General features: G+C 50.7%; 1 protein-coding gene across 2 annotated transcripts in view; it reads right to left on the bottom strand.

Annotated features, from left to right (window-relative positions):
* The window catches only part of MYH7B (myosin heavy chain 7B), a 93,435-nt gene that overhangs the window by 649 nt on the left and 74,320 nt on the right, over positions 1-18,466 (bottom strand). The gene's annotated exons all lie outside the window — the stretch shown is intronic.

The raw sequence follows: 18,466 nt of genomic DNA on the forward strand, positions 1-18,466 counted from the left end.
TAGGGAAAAAATAAGATCAGGGAATGTTTTGACTCCCTTTGAAACATTTTGACTTCCACTGAAGAAACTCCCTTGGGTGCCAGGACATTATTTACCATTGGAAATGGTTTTTGTGCCTTTGTAGTTTGAGTTTTCCCAGGCAGGTGCCATCTCAAAATAAAAGTGGGAAGATTTTGTTTTGGAGATTTTGAACTGATTTTTTTCCTTCTCTTTTCTTTTTTGTCAACTACCAAGTGAAACATTTTGTTCAAAAAATGCCTAAACAAAATATTTTGACATTTTCAAAATGTTCTCTTGTTCCCTTTAGCCAAAACACGTTGCTATATTCAAAGCAAATTCACAGATTCCTTCAGCCTTTCCAAAATGCTCTGGGTTTGCTGAACTGCACATTGATGGAGAGATAATCCTGCAGCCACGGAGGCTGGCTGAGGGGCAGGGAGCATGGAGGGAACTGAGATGGCCTTTGAGGACTCAGAGAGGGAAAAATGAGGGAGGCAACAGCTTGGGGGTGCCAGGAGGAGGAGGGAGAATCTGGGAGAGGATGAGCAGCTCACAGAGATGAAAAGAGTCAGGGGGCTGAGCAGCTCCATGGGTATGGGTGATGAGGTTCATGAGGTGGCTTAGGGGCAGAGAAACCTGCCCAAAACAGAGCCAGACACAGTTTTTGTGCCCACCAACTGTGCTACAGCTGCTGCAGGGAAGAAGAAGACCCATCCCTGCTCCCTACCAGGCCCGTGCTGACACAAATGTGCTCCTGGGCTGTGAGCCCCTTCCTCCTGACACACCAAAACTTCTGGAGGAGAGCTCCAGGAGGAGCTTTCCTTCTGGAGGAAAGCTCTGCTCGCAGCTTTCCCCTGGAGAAACAGGAGGAAAACAAAATACCCGCATCTGAAAGGCTCCAGGGATTCTGTTTACTGGCAGACTGTGTCAGTGCAAAGAACTCCAGCACCACGGGAAGCTGCTCCCACCTCTCCATCCTAGAGCTGGTCCAGGGTGGATGGGGCCGTGGGACACTGTGTGTGAGGCAAAGGGATGGGCACCATGCATTCAGTCTTCTCCTCCTCCTCCTCTCCAGGCTGGCCAGGACTGGGGCTGGATGTTTTCTGCAGAAATCCTCTCCAGCTCTCAGGGCTGGCAGAGGTGCGCTGGGAGCTGTGGGGCAGCTGCTGTGGGGCTCAGCTATCCCAGCCAGCCAGGAGAAGAGGCAAACCCAGCGCCTGGATCCAGGAGAGAGGCAGCTGCAGAGCATTTACCCTTCTGGGTGCCATCCCAGCCTGTTTCCATGGCAAAGGGAGAAGCAAGGAACACGCTATCGTCACAATCAGCGATGGGCTGACGCCTCGTTGTGCCCATATTTCCTGTTATTTCACAGGAGTTATATGCAGATTCAGGGCTGAATCACGGGGTTGTGACCTTCGCAGATACTCGGGTGTTGGGGACACTGTGGGCGGCTGCTATAATTAGTGACTGATTTGGTGAATTCAGCAGCACAAGCCTTACATCACCCTGGCACACCAGGTGCCAGAGCAGGCCTCAGTGGCAGGTTGGTCACAATTCCCCACGGGTGTCCCTGGTTTGCAGCACAGCTGTAAAAACAAGGATGGGAAGGTGCTGTAGGACCAATGTGCAGACCCACAACAGACATCCCAAGCTCTACCCCCCATCCCATGGAGCTGTCCTGCCCCAACACACAGTATGCAGGGATGATGATCTACACATCATCTGTGTCCACAGCAAAAAACAGCCTCTGGAGCCCCGTGATGGAGAAACCCCTGTACCTGCAACAGCAGGAGAAAAGGGGATGCTGAGAGGAAGGCAAAAAGGAGTTTGAGGAGACTGTGGAAGGATTGGGGTTTGATGTTTTGAGCATCACACCAGGGGAAGATGTTCTGGGAGCTCAGCACTGGAGTCTGACCTCATCCCAGGGTGTCCAATTGAAGGTGACCCAAACTGGGAGCAACAAAGAAGAGATTTGGAGAATTCTGGTGAAATGTCTCAGCATGAAGGCAATTCCAGGCTGGTCAAGCTAGATGAAGGCTTTGCTCTTAGCCTTCCTCTGGTACTGGTCAGGAGCCAAGACATGACCAGGTGGGACATTCTCAGAAGCTTTAAAGGGGCCCACATTTAAAAAAAAGCAGAGCAGCTCTCTACCCCTACCCCCCACCACCTCTCTGGAGCTGCCTGGGACCATTGGTACCTTCCACATAACCCAACACGGTATGGGACCTTCTGGGCAGGATTAGGCATCTCCTCATCTTGACCATGACACTACAAGACCAGTTTTCCCAGCAGAAGTTTTGGCCCAGCAGTTTATCCTCCATCAGCAGCACAGAGCTGCACAGATGTAGGATTTCAAGGGGAAATTATTTAGATAAGAGATTATCAGGTATGCCTCGATGTCAGCTGAGCTTATGGGCTTAATGCAGAATGATGAATCACCCATCCAAACACATATTATTTTCCCTGGAGGCATTGTCCTGTGAAATTTATTTCCCACTGAAGGGCCTTGTAAATCATTTGTATCAAATAAACCACAGCATTTCCAACCCTACATGTTCTAAAATCTGGACTCGTGTCTGAAGACTGGCCTAAAAGCCATGAGATCTTTCCCTTCTCCCAGTTTCAGAAGATGGACCTTTCTCTGCATTCTGACTTTTTCTTCTCTCTCACCCGTTTTCCAAGCTTCCCTCTTCACTCCCCACTCCTGGCTGTGTGTTATTTATTCATTTCCCTGTCCTTGTGCTGCTGAAGGACACAATTTGCCCCAAAGCATTTGCAAACCTGCCACTGAATCACTCCCACCACCAGAATCAGTACCAGCACAGAGCTGCTGGTGGGATTTGGGAGGCAGGGATCATCCCTGATGGGGAGCAGTGCACAGAAGCACAGGCTCCATGGCAGCTCTCTGCTTTTTCCAATCAGCCATGGATTTGCTGGGGTTATCCAGGACAGGCTGTGCTGTCTCTTTGGCTCAAGCCAGTTTTGAGGCTCTGTGGGGTGATTTTGGCAATGGTTCCATTCTCTCTTCTCCACTCCAGGGAATGGATGTAGAGACATTCGTGCCCCAAGCATGGCTGAAGGACAACAGACAATTTTCTCACTGGGGGTCTTCTCCATCCTCTGTCTGGGGACAATCCTGACCCATAGATCCTTTACCACTGCTTCCTCTCATCTCAGCTTGATGCACTCCTCTCTTTCTGCTTCTTGGAGCTTCATTTGGAGTTGGACATTCATTGAGTTGAACTTGATGATCCATGTGGGTCCCATCCAACTCAGGATATTCTGATTCCATGATTCCTGGGCCCCCTTTCTTGGTGTCCTTTTCAGCCATCCTTCAAAGCAGAGGCATCTTCATTCCCACCTTGGAGACAGCCATGAACCTGATGCCCAGAGATCAGCCTGAGCCTCCACCACTGCCCTCCAGTGCAGCAGATCCTTTGGTCACCTCCACAGCCAGCCCACGCTTTTGGGGCATCAACATCCACCTCTCCTTGAAATAAGTTGGTGGAGGAGACTCTCTCCAGCAACTCTCTCTGGAGCAATGGTTGTGACAGTAAATGTAATGGGAAATGGCTCACAGCAGGACCAGCAGGGGCTCCTTGCAACCAACCTTGAGGCCTGAGGAGTTTTCTGAAATACTGAAGATCATGGGTGCTGCAAGATCAGATTTCACCTTTCAGTGGACATTAGGAGGGAATAATTTGTGCCAAGCAAAGTCTGCAACAGTTGCTGCCCCATATCTGATCATCTGCGATAGCAGCTCGGCCCTATCTGATCCAGCAGTTATTGAAAATTCAGCTGAGTGTGACTGGGATCATTTTTCAGGGTTTTCATGCTGCTCTTTAACCACGGTGAAAATTAAGAGCCAGCTATGGAATGGGAGAAAGCGCTGTACTTTCACTATGACACTTTCTGGTAATGAGATATTTATTAATGTTCATTTCTTCTGAAAGGAAACAAACCAAACCCAATTCCTTATCTCTCTCTCGGTGTTTAAGTTATGAGTAACACGGGAAGCTTTTAGGCCATGAGACAGCAAATACACCCTGCTTGGGAGCCTGTGGGTGTAGGAGATGCAGTGATAAAGCCAAGATAGATCAAATCTCTCCCATTTACCTAGAGCTTTCTGCAGCTCTTGAAATGATGGAGGGATTGAAAGATACTTTGTCTTTTTTATGAGAAAAGCAGCTGTGATTTAGCAGTTTAATCACTTTTGTCACAAAGAAATGCAAAACAAAGCCCATCACCAGGATAGCATTTTTTTTCCAAAGCTGTATTTTGTTTCCTATCATATGGAATGATTTTAAATGCTAATGGTGGGCTGAGATAGACACATAGGAAGCAAAGTCATTGCTTATACAGCAGCCAGGCACAGATCTGCTCTCTGAAGCTGCCGTCCCACAAAGGGCTTAGCAATGGTGTTCATGGTCAAACTCTGCTGATTTTGGGTGCTCAGCAGGTTGTCCACAGGCTGACCTGAGGGTGATTTGGAATTAGCCACATGACCAAGAGCTGCCTTCACACATTGCAGGGTTGGGCTCACAGGTTTTTTGCCAATCTCTGGTGGCTTCTGAATGACCTTGTTGAACCTGCAGCTCCGCAGGCCTGGCTGCTGCAGCTCCCCTGCACTCACACCTGGCACACATGACCTGAGTTCTGTCAGTCTCGACTCCCTCCCACGCTCCGGACTTGCAAACTCCTCTCTGCTCCACATACGGGCCCAGGGGTGCGAGGAGATGAGTTTCTTAAGAAGTAATTATTTCCTTTGTCATGATCATCATACTCATGTGATTTATTAGCAGGGATGGAAACTTTGCAGAGCTCTGCCAAGGAAGCTGTGGGTCTCATCAAACCCTGCTCCCACCCCAACCGCAGCTCCATTTACCAGGTGATTTCCCAGCTGCCCAGCCCCAGCTCCTCACAAGAATCACAGATTGCAAGGAACCTTCCAGACCACCTTGTTCCAACCCCGTGCCATGGGCAGGGACACCTTCCATATCCCAGGTTGCTCCCAGCCCCGTCCAACCTGGCCTTGGACACTTCCAGTGATTGGAAGTGGTTTGGGATCTTTGTCTTATACCTTCCTATTCTTATACTCTTCACTGCAGCCCAGCTCCCCCAGGACTTGGGAACAAGCCAAGGTGCATGCAGGGGAATCTATTTCCCAGCCTTGGCTGGTGTAAATGGGAGATGCAAAACAACCCCTGACTTCCATTTGGTGTGTTTGCTAGATGAGATTTCTCCAAAGGTTTGTGGTACAGCCAGATTTGGGGCACATTATCCCCACAGCAAAATGGCCATCTGTTCCCGGGCTTCAAACCCTTGCTAAGCCTTCCCAAAGAAAGGGGCACCTAATCGTGATGATTTAGTAGTACATCTTATGTTTTTACACCTTAAAAATGGTGGTCAAAGGATCCAAAGATCACATGCTGCTGCCAACCTGGACAAGAGTGTTTATACAAGATTTGGAAGCTCTGTTTCCTCAGGAGCCTTTTTTAAACCTCATTTCTTAATTCCCTATTTGCTGGCTTTGATGTATGACTGCATTTCCCAGTGTCAGAATGCGGTAGTGCAGGAGAAGGTCTTGTGCTGGAGAGCACAAGGGGTGATGGCTTCCCACTGCCAGAGGGCAGGGATAGATGGGATTTCAGGAAGAAATTCTTCCCTGTGAGGGTGGGGAGGCCCTGGCACAAGGTGCCCAGAGCAGCTGTGGCTGCTCCTGGATCCCTGTCAGTGTCCAAGGCCAGGTTGGACAGGGCTTGGAGCAGCGTGGGACAGTGGAAGGTGTCCCTGCCCATGGCAGGTGTGGAATGGGATGGGCTTTAATGTCCCTTCCAACCCAAACCATTCTGTGATTCGAAGACTCAAGACAAAGACTGGAGGGGAAAAGTCTTCATGGAGCTATGGAGAAGCCCTTCTCCTGGGTGAGCTGTGGGGTTCCCCATCTGGACAGTCGCTGGGTAGGTCAAAAGCCTGCAAATCACTTGGGCATAGGCACTGCATGGTTGTTCTTACAGAGAAAGGCCTTTCCCCAGGGCCTGCACCAGCATCCCAGCCAGGAGACACATGGTGTTCCCATGTCCTACTCCGGCTGCACATTTACCCTCCTTAGTTACAGAATGGGAAGTGGCAGCTGTATAACTGGCAGACAGTGTCAGTGGAATGCATGGGCACCATGCATTCAGTCTTCTCCTCCTCCTCCTCTCCAGGCTGGCCAGGACTGGGGCTGGATGTTTCCTGCAGAAGTCCTCTCCAGCTCTCAGGGCTGGCAGAGGTGCACTGGGAGCTGTGGGGCAGCTGCTGTGGGGCTCAGCTGTCCCAGCCAGCCAGGAGAAGAGGCAAACCCAGCGCCTGGATCCAGGAGAGAGGCAGCTGCAGAGCATTTACCCCTCTGGGTGCCATCCCAGAAGTGGAGACTGGAGGACTGTGCATGACTCCCACTTCAGTGAGGGGTGGATGGGAATGAGTCTCCCAGGGGATGTGGGGAAACACCACACAGGGAACATCAGCTCCCAAGTGGGTCTAGAACAGGAGACAGCACAGGTGAGAAGGCAAGACCCAGCCTGGCTGGGAAGGACAAGTCTTGCTTCTCATGAGAAACTTCAGAAAGGAACGTTTCCGCCGCAGCGCAGCGGGAACGTGTTTGTACCCACAGGCAGCCTGCAGAGCAGGGTGACTGCTCCTCACCCGCCCCGGGAGCACAGGCACCTCTGATCTTGGTGGCAGTGCCGGCATTTCCCAGCCCCACAGCAGTGACAGCAGTTGTGAGATGAGCTGGCCGTTCACCTCGCAGCACCCGCTGCACCTCTGCTGGCAGCAGGGCTGGAGGCCACGGGCTGCTTCTGGGGCAAACTGGGTGGCTCGGGTGACACCAGCAGACCCTAAAAAGACACAGCTCCAGCACCTGTGAGATGATCAATCCCATGGGACATGGCAAACTTCAGACTGGGCTGCTGGTGCTCCACATGCACCCTGCAGGCCCCACACCAGGCAGTGCAGGCAGCATGGGCACTCATATCCATGATGCTCTGGCATCGTCCCAATGTTGTTTAACATTTCAAGACATGTGGCAGTGCCTGGAAAAGGCACTGATGTACCATGAACTTCCACTGCTTTGGCCAAGCACCAATGACTCCCAGGAGTTTTGTTTTGTTTCCTGAACCCAGTGACAGGATCCAAGAGACTGGCATGAAGCTGTGTGATTAGGGTAGATTCCAGGGAAAGGCTCTTCCCCAGAGGGTGCTGGCACTGCCCAGGCTCCCCAGGGGATGGGCACGGCCCCGAGGCTGCCAGAGCTCCAGGAGCGTTGGGACAGCGCTGCCAGGGGTGCCCAGGGTGGGGCTGTTGGGGTCCAGCTGGACTGGATGATCCCGTGGGGATATTCCATATTTCTGTGATTCTGTCTCAGCCCAGGTGATGCCATCCAGTTAAAGATCTCATTAAGAAAAATGAAGTTTGAAAGGATCTTGGACCCTTTAAGTCTCTGAAACAAGGAGGAAAACAGGCAGAGCTCACAAGTTTTAGAATCTTGTAATTTTGCTGCCCATACCCTCATCACTGAGTCCTGCTGGGCCCTCAAACCTAACAGAGGGATCATTTATCATCTGCTGCACAGACTAGTGAGGACCCTTGCAGAGGACACTTTGAGCTTTCCTTGACTGCAGGTTAAAATTTCCTCCCTGATCTGCAAAAGAAATCTCTCAGAGTGTTTTTCATTGGATTTTTTTTCTGTTTTCAGAGTGCAGAGGGAAGTTCCACGATTTCCGAAAGGTCATATTTTCCCCTTTCAGCTATGAAAGCAGCTCTTTCAGCTGTATACATGTGCAAAAATTCAGAAAGAGTGTGTTGGTACAAGGTATTACCCGCAAAGACTTGTTAGATTAAAACATAGATAAGCATCATCTGAATTGTAACTACATTTCACTTGATTCACTTTATTTATGAGTGAATGATACATGAAGATGTTCTCCAAGTTGGCTTTAAAACACCCAAGCATGGTCCTGTAAACTTCTAACCCATTTCTATTGTTAACCTTCATTGAGTTTTGCTATACCACAAAAAAAAAAAAAATCCCACCAAAAAAAAAAAAACAAAAACCAAACAAAACCCAAAAAAGTGGAAAAGACAGGAAATGAGCCCAACCAACCAGGTCTCAAAATGAGCAAAATTCAACTCAGACTTGTTGGCAAGCATCCTATTGAACTTGGTCCCAAAGCTGCAGAGCATTGTTGTGGTAGGGTGGTACCTTGTTATTGTTATTTGCCAGTAGGTGCTCATCCAATTTACGAGAATTCACAACTGAAAAGTTGAAATGCACAAGCCACAGCCCTGAGATGTTTGGCTTGGAAAAGCAGGTGTGACACAGGCTGGAATGGGGACTCGTGATGCTACAGCTGGTCAATGATAAATTATATACAAGTTATAAATGCATTTTACCCTCAAAACACTGTAGGAAAGATCAAAGAGAAGGTCCTGTGCCCCCACTGTCCATGGCATCCTCTACCCACTAGGAGCTGCAGATAATGGTGCCACGGTTGGTGGCCAAGTCCCTTTGTATCACTGCAGATTTCTTCTTTGCACACCAGTAAAAAAAAAAGGAGTTGGGTTCAGGAGTTGGCTTTGTCCTGCTCAGTCTCTCCCAAGGTGGGCAGCAACCTTCAGGAGCTCTCCTGCCACACTGATCAACAGGAACCTGTTTTAGCAGAGCTGGGATGTCACTGCAGGGGGGTTTGCACTGCCAGCCTGTCACTTCCCCATCTGGGAGCCTGTCCTTTGGAATCCACTGCCACCACGGCACCTCAGTGCCTCGGAGGAGCTCCACAGCTGCACAGGAGACAGATGCTTCAAAACACACATTTTGTCTGGCATGAGAATGAGCCAGCACTCGCCTTCAAGGCTCTCTAGAAGGCTCCAAAGAACATCAGCAGAGAAAAAAAAATATCATAGAAATAAATATCATCTTCAAATAAGAGAACAAGGAGCCCTCCAGCCCACTGACATTTGAGTTTTCAGACAGCAGCAACAGAGCTGCCATGAAAACTGTCCTCTCATGCCACGGACACTCCTTGAAAGTTACTGTTAAAAAAGACACACAGATTTCCTTTAAAATTATTTCAGTGTGGGCAGCTGTGTCAGCTGCAGCACTCTGGTCATTCCTGTGCTTGCAGCCAGCAGCAGAATGGGCTTTTCCCTGGGAGGAGAGGAGACCAGAGCATCACAGAACCACAGAACCCCAGGATGGGTCAGGTGGGAAGGAACCGCGGTGGGGTCATCTGGTGCCACCTCCGCGCTCAGGCAGGGCCATCCCCGAGCACGGGGCACGGGGTTGTGTCCAGAGGGTTCTGGAACATCCCAGGGAGGAGACCCCACAGCCCCTCTGGGCTCTGCTCAGGGCTGGCACTGCCCAGGGCAGGAGTTCTGCCTCCTGGGCAGGGGAATTGCTGGGCTCAGGCCCTGCCCGGGGCTCTGGGGCCATCGCTGGGCCTGGAGCAGAGCCTGGAACTGCTCTGACCTCCTGCACACAGGGACAGACTGGGACACACAGACAGGGACACACAGACAGGGACTGGGACACACAGACAGGGACAGACAGGGACAGACTGGGACACACAGACAGGGACAGACAGACAGGGACGGGGACACAAACAGGGACAGACTGGGACACACAGACAGGGACAGACTGGGACAGATTGGGACACACAGACAGGGACAGACAGACAGGAACAGACTGGGACACACAGACAGGGACTGGGACACACAGACAGGGACACACAGACAGGGACAGACAGACAGGGACTGGGACACACAGACAGGGACGCACAGACAGGGACTGGGACAGACAGACAGGGACACACAGACAGGGACAGACTGGGACACACAGACAGGGACACACAGACAGGGACAGACAGGGACAGACAGGGACAGACAGACAGGGACAGACAGACATGGACTGGGACACACAGGGACTGGGACAGACAGACAGGGACAGACAGACAGGGACAGACCGGGACAGACAGGAACAGAGAGACAGGGACTGGGACACACAGACTGGGACAGACAGGGACTGGGACACACAGACAGGGACACACAGATAGGGACAGACAGGGACAGACTGGGACACACAGACAAGGATGGACAGGGACACACAGGGATGGACAGGGACAGACTGGGACAGACTGGGACAGACTGGGACACACAGACAGGGACAGACAGACAGGGACAGACTGGGACACCCAGGACACCCAGGGACAGGCAGGGCTGAGGCCCCTCTCACTGGGGCTCCTCTCCAGGCTGAGCAGCCCCAGCTCCCTCAGCCTTTCCTGGGCAGGGAGATGCTCCAGGCCCTTGCCCAGCCCCAGGAGCTCCTGTCCCTGCTGTGCTGAGGAGCCAGAGCTGGGCACAGCACCCACAGGTGTCCCCAGGGCTGGGCACAGGGGCAGGGTCACATCCCGTAAGGGCACAGCAAAAGCAGTGGCCCTCCCAGGGCCCCAGAAAAGCCAGGGGGGGCTGAGCCCAGAGGGACACAGGCAGCAGCAGAGATGTCCTTTCCTGTGCCAGACACAGCTGGACATCCATGGTGCAGCCCCAGTGCTGGGGCTGTGTCCCACTGCCCTGTCCAGAGGGACAGGAGCTCTCTGGGCACACAGAGCAGGCACTCAGGGGTGCAAAGCTGCCTTCAAAACAGTTCTGGATGACCGTGGAGGGAGCAGGTGGTTAGCCACCAAATCCTGCTCTGAAAAGCCACTGCCAGTGAAAACATTTTTGATTGTTATCAATAATCCCAAAGCAACAACTGAAAATTGAAAGTTTTGCTTTTAAAGCAAAGTCATCATTGTTTTGGTTCTCGACAAATCACCAAACATTTGCCAGAGAGGTTTCAATAAAAATACCTTGGCCAGCCCCTCATTTTGGGGTTGGAACATCTGTCCAGGATATCCACATCCCAGACGTGGCCAGTGTGGGGTTGGTTCTCTCCATCAAAACCTGTCCTTGTCCACAGCTTTTACCAGGAAGCAAAAGGGGACATCAAAATGTCCCTGGGGTCCACCTGGGAGCTGCACATCTGAGGTGCTAGAGGAGCCCACCAGGTGACAGCCTGAGGATGTGGCAGCAGTGGCCAGGGTGCTGGGATGTGACACACCATGGCTGGGACAGCAGCAGCCACAGCCCTCCCTTACGGGACACCTTCGAGCAGGTTTGGGCATGGGTTTGTTTCCTCTCAAAGACCCATGCCCTGAATCTGTGGGTCTCCAAGGATCTCAGCTTGTCACAAACGCTGCGATTGCTGAGCCTTTGGGGTGCACAGGCACGCCAGGAGCAGCACCAGAAGCACTCAGGACACCACCCTGTCCTTGGGCAGGGACAGGGGTGGCTTGATGGGCGAATCCCTGGATGCAGGATGGCACTGATCTTGGCAAGAAGCTGATCTGCTCCCACAGAGCCCTGCTGCAGGCAGGAGGAGCCAGGGGAGAGCCCAGTCTGCTGCATTCCTCAGCTGGAGATGAGCAGGGAGAGGGAGAGGGAGAGGGAGAGGGAGAGGGAGAGGGAGAGGGAGAGGGAGAGGGGAGAAGAGGAGAGGAGAGGGGAGGAGAGGGGAGGAGAGGAGAGGAGAGGAGAGGAGAGGAGAGGAGAGGAGAGGAGAGGAGAGGAGAGGAGAGGAGAGGAGAGGAGAGGAGAGGAGAGGAGAGGAGAGGAGAGGAGAGGAGAGGAGAGGAGAGGAGAGGAGAGGAGAGGAGAGGAGAGGAGAGGAGAGGAGAGGAGAGGAGAGGAGAGGAGAGGAGAGGAGAGGAGAGGAGAGGAGAGGAGAGGAGAGGAGAGGAGAGAGAGAGGAGAGGAGAGAAGAGAAGAGAAGAGAAGAGAAGAGAAGAGAAGAGAAGAGAAGAGAAGAGAAGAGAAGAGAAGAGAAGAGAAGAGAAGAGAAGAGAAGAGAAGAGAAGAGAAGAGAAGAGAAGAGAAGAGAAGAGAAGAGAAGAGAAGAGAAGAGAAGAGAAGAGAAGAGAAGAGAAGAGAAGAGAAGAGGTCCCCACCATCTCCTTCCACACCACAGGAGAGAACAGCTCTGTGGGAATGAGTGGCAGGAAGGACAGGGTCAGGAGGCACCTCCTCACCTGTAGAGTAAAGCGTTTAAGGAAATCAGCTTGCTGCTGGAATCCTTCTCATCAAACATGGATAAGACACTGAAAATGCCATTATGAAGATCACCAGAAAAGGAGGCCAGGACCTCACCAGAAGGAGGTTATTCAGTGTGTGAGTGCAGAAAGGGGGATGTAAGTTTTGGAGGCACTGAGTGCCAACAGCATAGACAAAAAAAGCAGGTGTTCATTGCAGAAAACTCAGCTGGGAATTCTCTCCCAGACAATTGATGAAGGACAGAGAGAGCACAGACCTTGGGCTGCATTTGGGCTGTATTTCACTGCCCAGATCATCACACCTCTTGCAGGGAGGAGTGAGGTAAAGCCAGCACATGGACCCCACCCAAATCCTGCCGGGACCAGGCACTGGTGCTCCTCAGGTGGCTCTGGCTCCTGTGCAGAGCTCCTGTGAGCCAGCCCAGCTGAGCAGGCATCCCCATGGGAGATGTCACCAAAACCAGCTGGGCTGGGGCTTCCCTTTGCTCTGCCTTCACACCCCAAACCACCCCCTTCCCAAGCCCCATAGGGCAGTCGCTTCCATTAATGACCATTTCCAGAGATCACTTGTGCTGTTTTCATGGAAATTTCTACATCACAAAACTGGCAATGGTCAAATATCAAAGGAATTTTCACAGAGAACAATGTCTTTCAGGGTTTTCCAGATTATGACCCCAAGCAGGTTGCAACAGCACTAGCAGGGAGGAGCTTACTCTTTACCCCTGTCATAAAATCAGTCTGGGGACAGAGGCAGCCACCAGGGTTGTCACCCAACTGCCTTAATATGTGGCATACACTGTGTAGCAGCCATAATCATGGAATCTTAGAATGGTTTGGGTTGGAATTGACCTTAAAGTTCATCTTCCACTATCCCAGGTTGCTCCAACCTGGCCTCAGACACTTGCAGGGATGAGGCAGCCACAGCTGCTCTGGGCAGCCTGGGCTAGTGCTCCAAGTGGTTTTGGGTTGTTTTAAAAGGCAAAGCCAGGGTGAATGCTGGAGAAGTGCCTCCTCCAGATGTGCTCTGCTGCATCTCTGTGCTGTTCACCCCACACCACAGAGCAATGGCTGTTTCTGCCACTTGGGCTCCTGTGGAAATGCCAGCCTGAGCCCAGACTGTCCCAGAGTGGCTGCTGGTGGTGTCCCTCTTCCTCCCCTGTCCCTACTCAAAACCTCAGGACAAAACTCCCTTTTCCCAAATGCCAGGGAAATCTCCCAGCAGCTCCAAACCGCCTCCCCCAGTCCTGCAGCCCAGTGTGGATTCAGACACTCCAGCACAGTCCTTGTCTGCAGCAGAGAAACAAACCCACCCCACCCTGCCCTTTACCTAGCAGCAGCAGATCCTTGCTCACTGACAAGCTGCAGTGAATTTGTTTTACATGACCATAAACCAGGGAATAAAATGTCTCTGCCACCTGTGTTTCCAGAGAGCCATAGGATTTTTTTTCTCATTGCTTCTCTCCAGCTGTAAACTCAGCCCTTCTTATCAAACTCAGCCTTTGTTATCAAACTCAGCCCTTCTTATCAAACTCAGCCCTTCTTACCACACTCAGCCTTTCTATCCAAACTCAGCCTTTGTAACCAAACTCAGCTCTTCTTATCAAATTCAGCTCTTATCAAACTCAGCCCTTCTTACCACACTCAGCCTTTCTATCCAAACTCAGCCTTTCTAACTACACTCATCCTGCTCATGTGAAAGGTGAGGGATTCTCCCCAACACAACCATTTTGAACTTCACAGTCCAAATTCTGGCTAAGCTGGAGCCACTAGCCAAACTTCCCACCCCTTTCCCACTATGTGTAAGGCTAAATAAGCCTTATAATTTTTTTTTTTCTTTGCAAGCCCACCAAGAAAAGCAAATTATGCAGTAGGAGCCTGTGCAGACCCTCCTGAGCATCATGGTGCAAGGGGCTGAGAGCAGACAAACCTTCACCTCTCCCCTGAGGATCTGTTCCTTGGCTGTGGGGACATGATGGATTTATGTCACAGAAATTCTGCCTGTCCCCTCTGCCTACAGGCACCACTCACCTGAATACCTCCAAATCTGTGGGGTAAAAAAATATCAACGTGACAATCCCCATGGGAAAATCCTATCTTGGATAAAAAAAAAAAAAATGAAGCCTCATTCATGCAAATGGGGCAGTTTTGGAATTTACTGATGTCAGGTAATGTGGGTGCCGTAAGTCCCCATATTAAAAACCAAGACACACTGATGCTAATTCAGTTTTATTTTTGTTTTCTCATTTGTCAAGATCCCAACAGCGAGCCAGACTTGAACAAAACATTCAAAGTCTACATGGAACCAAGGTTCTTTGTGAACACAGTGCAAAAACTTCTGTTAGGCTCAGGCTGGAAGAGACCCAGAGCAGGAGCATGGTTTAAAATCACATCACCTAAAGGAAGGGCAGAAACCAGGCAGCCCATCACTTTTCTGTGTTTTCTGACTGACTATATTTTTATTCTTTATTATGCTAGTCAGGTGCTAAACAAATAAAATCAATTTTGAACTTATAAAAAGCAATTGGAAATGTCTAGTCTTTTATAGTGAAATCTCAACTTAAGCAGCCCACAGCACTTGGAGAAAAATCAATCATCATTTCCATCCTGCTACGTGTGCTACTAAAATTAAGAATTGATGTTCGGCTGCTAAAGGAAAATTATTTCAAGAGAACCACCTTAGCAACAGTGTTCAGTGTTCATAAACCTCCTGTTTACAGTTCTTCTCATGGCAGACAAACTCCTACATCCCACCATGAAATATAAATAATAACGAGGGATCCTGATTTACATACAGTTTCCATCTTAATGGGCATCAAAATTGCAAGCAGGGCAACAGCACCACTTATGGTATTAGTAAGTAGTAAACATGTCCTCAGCCTAAAGGGGTCATAAACCAGTGTTAAACACCCCTGTAATTGCAGCCTCTCCTATATCCAAACCAAAGTTCAGCTGATTTTGCCAGTAGCCTTTCCAGAAAGACAGAAAGCCTGGAATGGAGCACCTGAAGCAGCACTTAACTCTGATGCAGCCTAAATATTTTAGCAATGCGCTCTGCCCACTTGGAAGCACTACTCCCTGCATCTTCTTTGATTTATTGCAGCCCAGCCTATGTAACGTGTATGATATTATGTGCCAACCACATTAATATCTCCCAGAATATGCCACGATGAAAGCCATCCCTGCCTCCAAATAATCTCCAGCTAACAGCTCTAATTATTAATGAGCACACAGGTGATTTCCATGCCATGGAAGCTGCTGTTTCTCCAGCACCATGGGGCTGTGCAGCAGCAGCAGCCTGGGCTGTGTGACACGCTGAGCACAGTGCTGTCCCCTCCAGCCCCCCTGGCTTCCCACAGACTTTTCTCAGCCCGTCTGTCGTGGGGTTTGTGGTGGCCACAAGACTCACCTCGCTCAGGTGGGGTTTGTACTCAGCCTGTGGCTCTCAGGAGGTGCCTGGGAGGAGACAGCCCCGTCTGCCCCCCAGATCCACCTGCAGGGTGCTTGGCTGCCTAAAGAAACGGTAAGGAGGGTGATGCCCACCGCACCAAACCCAGCTTTTTAAAGCTTTTCCCAACCAGTTTTGATCCAGCTGGCTCTGCCAGCCGTTGGTTTCTTGCCCATCAATCCCTGGATTCAGTCCCACTCACACCACCCTCTGTTCACCCCCTTTTTTGGTGTTTGATTAGTGCAATTAGCACCTGTGCTGTTGCCCCCCCCGAGCCCACCTCCTCCGTGGCAGAGCATGCCCACCTTCCCGGCTCTCCCCGATGCCAGGATGGGGACACTGCTCCTCCCTCCGATGCCAGGAGGGGCACACGGCACGGCTCTGGCTCTGTCCAGTCCTGCTTTTCTCACATCTCTTTCAAAAAGATTGCAGTCAGCTTTGAGAATTGAGTAACTGACTTTGATAGGGAAATTACTGATCCAGTATAGAGCAAACAGCAGTGCTCTAGAACGCTGTTAAATCCGAGTCTGGAAAATGAACTTTAATAAAAAGCATTCCAGTAATGTATTTTGACAGCTTTTAGTGAAATCAGCTCCAATAGTTTGATTCTCCCAGGAATACAGCAAGGCACTCCCACAGCCTTGAGCCATGGCATCAGCAAGCAGACACTTTTATGATAAATGGACCCAGAAACCCAAATTACAGCTGCAACAAATGAACAGTATGTTGAAAATTACTCAGTGGCTTTTTGTCTGGGCTATCATGCTGGTATCTGGGTGTGCACTGACACCTAGTGGGATGGCCCCAGGCTGGGAGCAGAGGGGTAAACTGGGTTGTTTTCTTAAAGAGTATCAACAGCCAGCCCCTCTTGATACTTGGGGGTTTAAGTTTTTCTGTTCTGTTTTGGTGTGCAGCTTTTAGCTTTATATTAAGAGTTACTAGGATCTTCTCACAGGGTGGTGAAGACAAAACAATCCTGTTCTAGCTGGAGACTCAAGGACAATCTCTTCAAACTTCAGGCCCAAAGGATAAACAACTTGAGGAGGGCAGGCAAGCAAGCAAGGAGGATGAAACTTCATCATTTGAAGCTGTTAACTGGGCAGTTCACTCCTATATACAAATGGACTAAAACTTATAAAACTGTGAGATCTCGTGACCAGGCTCTGTTTTGCTTCCATCTTGGAGCCATCTGGGCAGAGCCAGGACAGTGGCTCTGGTACTGCCAGGGTGTGGCCTTTGAAGGCACTTCAATAAATACCCACTTTATTGGATATTTATTGGACTTTTTTTATTGGATATTTATTCCTCTTAACTCTGTCTAGTCTCTGTTCCAGCTCCTCAAGGCATCATTCTTGATGCTAAACCTCTGTGTCCATGGTAGGCTGGAGCTGAGTGATCTCTGGGGTCTTTCCCAGTGCAAATCATTCTATGAGTGTAGCTGCTGTGAAATGACAGTGTTGGGTTATTTGTGCCCCTTCCTCTCCTGCAAGCAAAGTGATTTAGTTTTGATTTTGAAATGTTTCACCTCTGCCATCTAAAGGGCTAATTCATCACTTATTGCTGCTCTCCTTGCCTGGGTTACCCCCTCCTCATTTATGGGCATGGGTGGGAAGAACAGCAGGGATTTGGTGTGGATCAACCCAAGCCTAGAGATGCAGGTGGAGGGAGAGCTCAGCCAATGGCCGTGATGTTGAAATTCACCACACTGGTTAAACTGCAGGGTGCCAAAATCAGCACGACCATGCTGGGAGTGCAGGCTGGGGAACCTTCCCTGGTGTGAGCCACAGCTCAACGTAGCTTCCCGGAACAGGGTGGGTTGGAAGGGACATTAAAGCCCATCCCATCCCACCCCCTGCCATGGCAGGGACACCTTCCACTGTGCCAGGCTGCTCCAAGCCCCGTCCAACCTGGCCTTGGACACTGCCAGGGATGAAGCATCTGGTATCCATGGCTCCTCTGGGAGGTTATGCATATCCCCTGAGCCCCAGGGGACTCAGTGCCCTCCCAGGGAACCAGGCTGCTTCGGCCCCGGCGTCTTGGATCCACCTCTGCCCTGAGACAGGGGAACACAGCACAGTGGAAGCCCAGTTCCAGTGCAAGAGTGTGGCAGCACTGCAGGACTCCGTGCACAGATTTGGGAAATGGTTTGATGCCTTGAGGAGCTGCAACAGAGACTAGACAGAGTTAAGAGGAATAAAGTGGATATTTATTGAAGTGCCTTCAAAGGCCACACCCTGGCAGTACCAGAGCCACTGTCCTGGCTCTGCCCAGATGGCTCCAAGATGGAAGCAAAACAGAGCCTGGTCACGAGAGCTCACAGTTTTATAAGTTTTAGTCCATTTGCATATAGGAGTGAACTGCCCAATTAACAGCTTCAAATGATGAAGTTTCATCCTCCTTGCTTGCCTGCCCTCCTCTTCTCACGTTGTTTATGCTTTGGGCCTGAAGTTTGAAGGGACTGTCCTTGAGTCTCCAGCTAGAACAGGATTGTTTTGTCTTCACCACCCTGTGAGAAGATCCTAGTAACACTTAATGTAAAGCTAAAGCTGCACACCAGAACACAAAAACTTAAAACCTAAGGCATCAGGTTTCCAAAGCTGGGTTTACGGGCAGAAAAGGCGTCAGGAAGGTTTGTCAGGAGAGATGCTTACAGGCCAGCAATGCCCCAGCTGCTTCACAAACATCCGGGCGCATTTCCAGCCCAGCTCCCGACAGGAGCGGTGCCAGGCACCACGGCCTTCCCGGGTGGCAGCACCTCATTTCTATGGCAGCGTCACAGCACTCGTCATCTTCATTTTGGGGCTTGGCAGCGGCACCTAAAGCACTGCCCGCTCCGCCACTGTCCTGCCCTGCCGCTCAGCTCCTTCACGGCGAGTTCCAGCCTCCAGAGAGG

This window comes from Anomalospiza imberbis, chromosome 17 (genome assembly GCF_031753505.1).
Source record: "Anomalospiza imberbis isolate Cuckoo-Finch-1a 21T00152 chromosome 17, ASM3175350v1, whole genome shotgun sequence".
NCBI classification, from domain to species: domain Eukaryota; kingdom Metazoa; phylum Chordata; class Aves; order Passeriformes; family Viduidae; genus Anomalospiza; species Anomalospiza imberbis.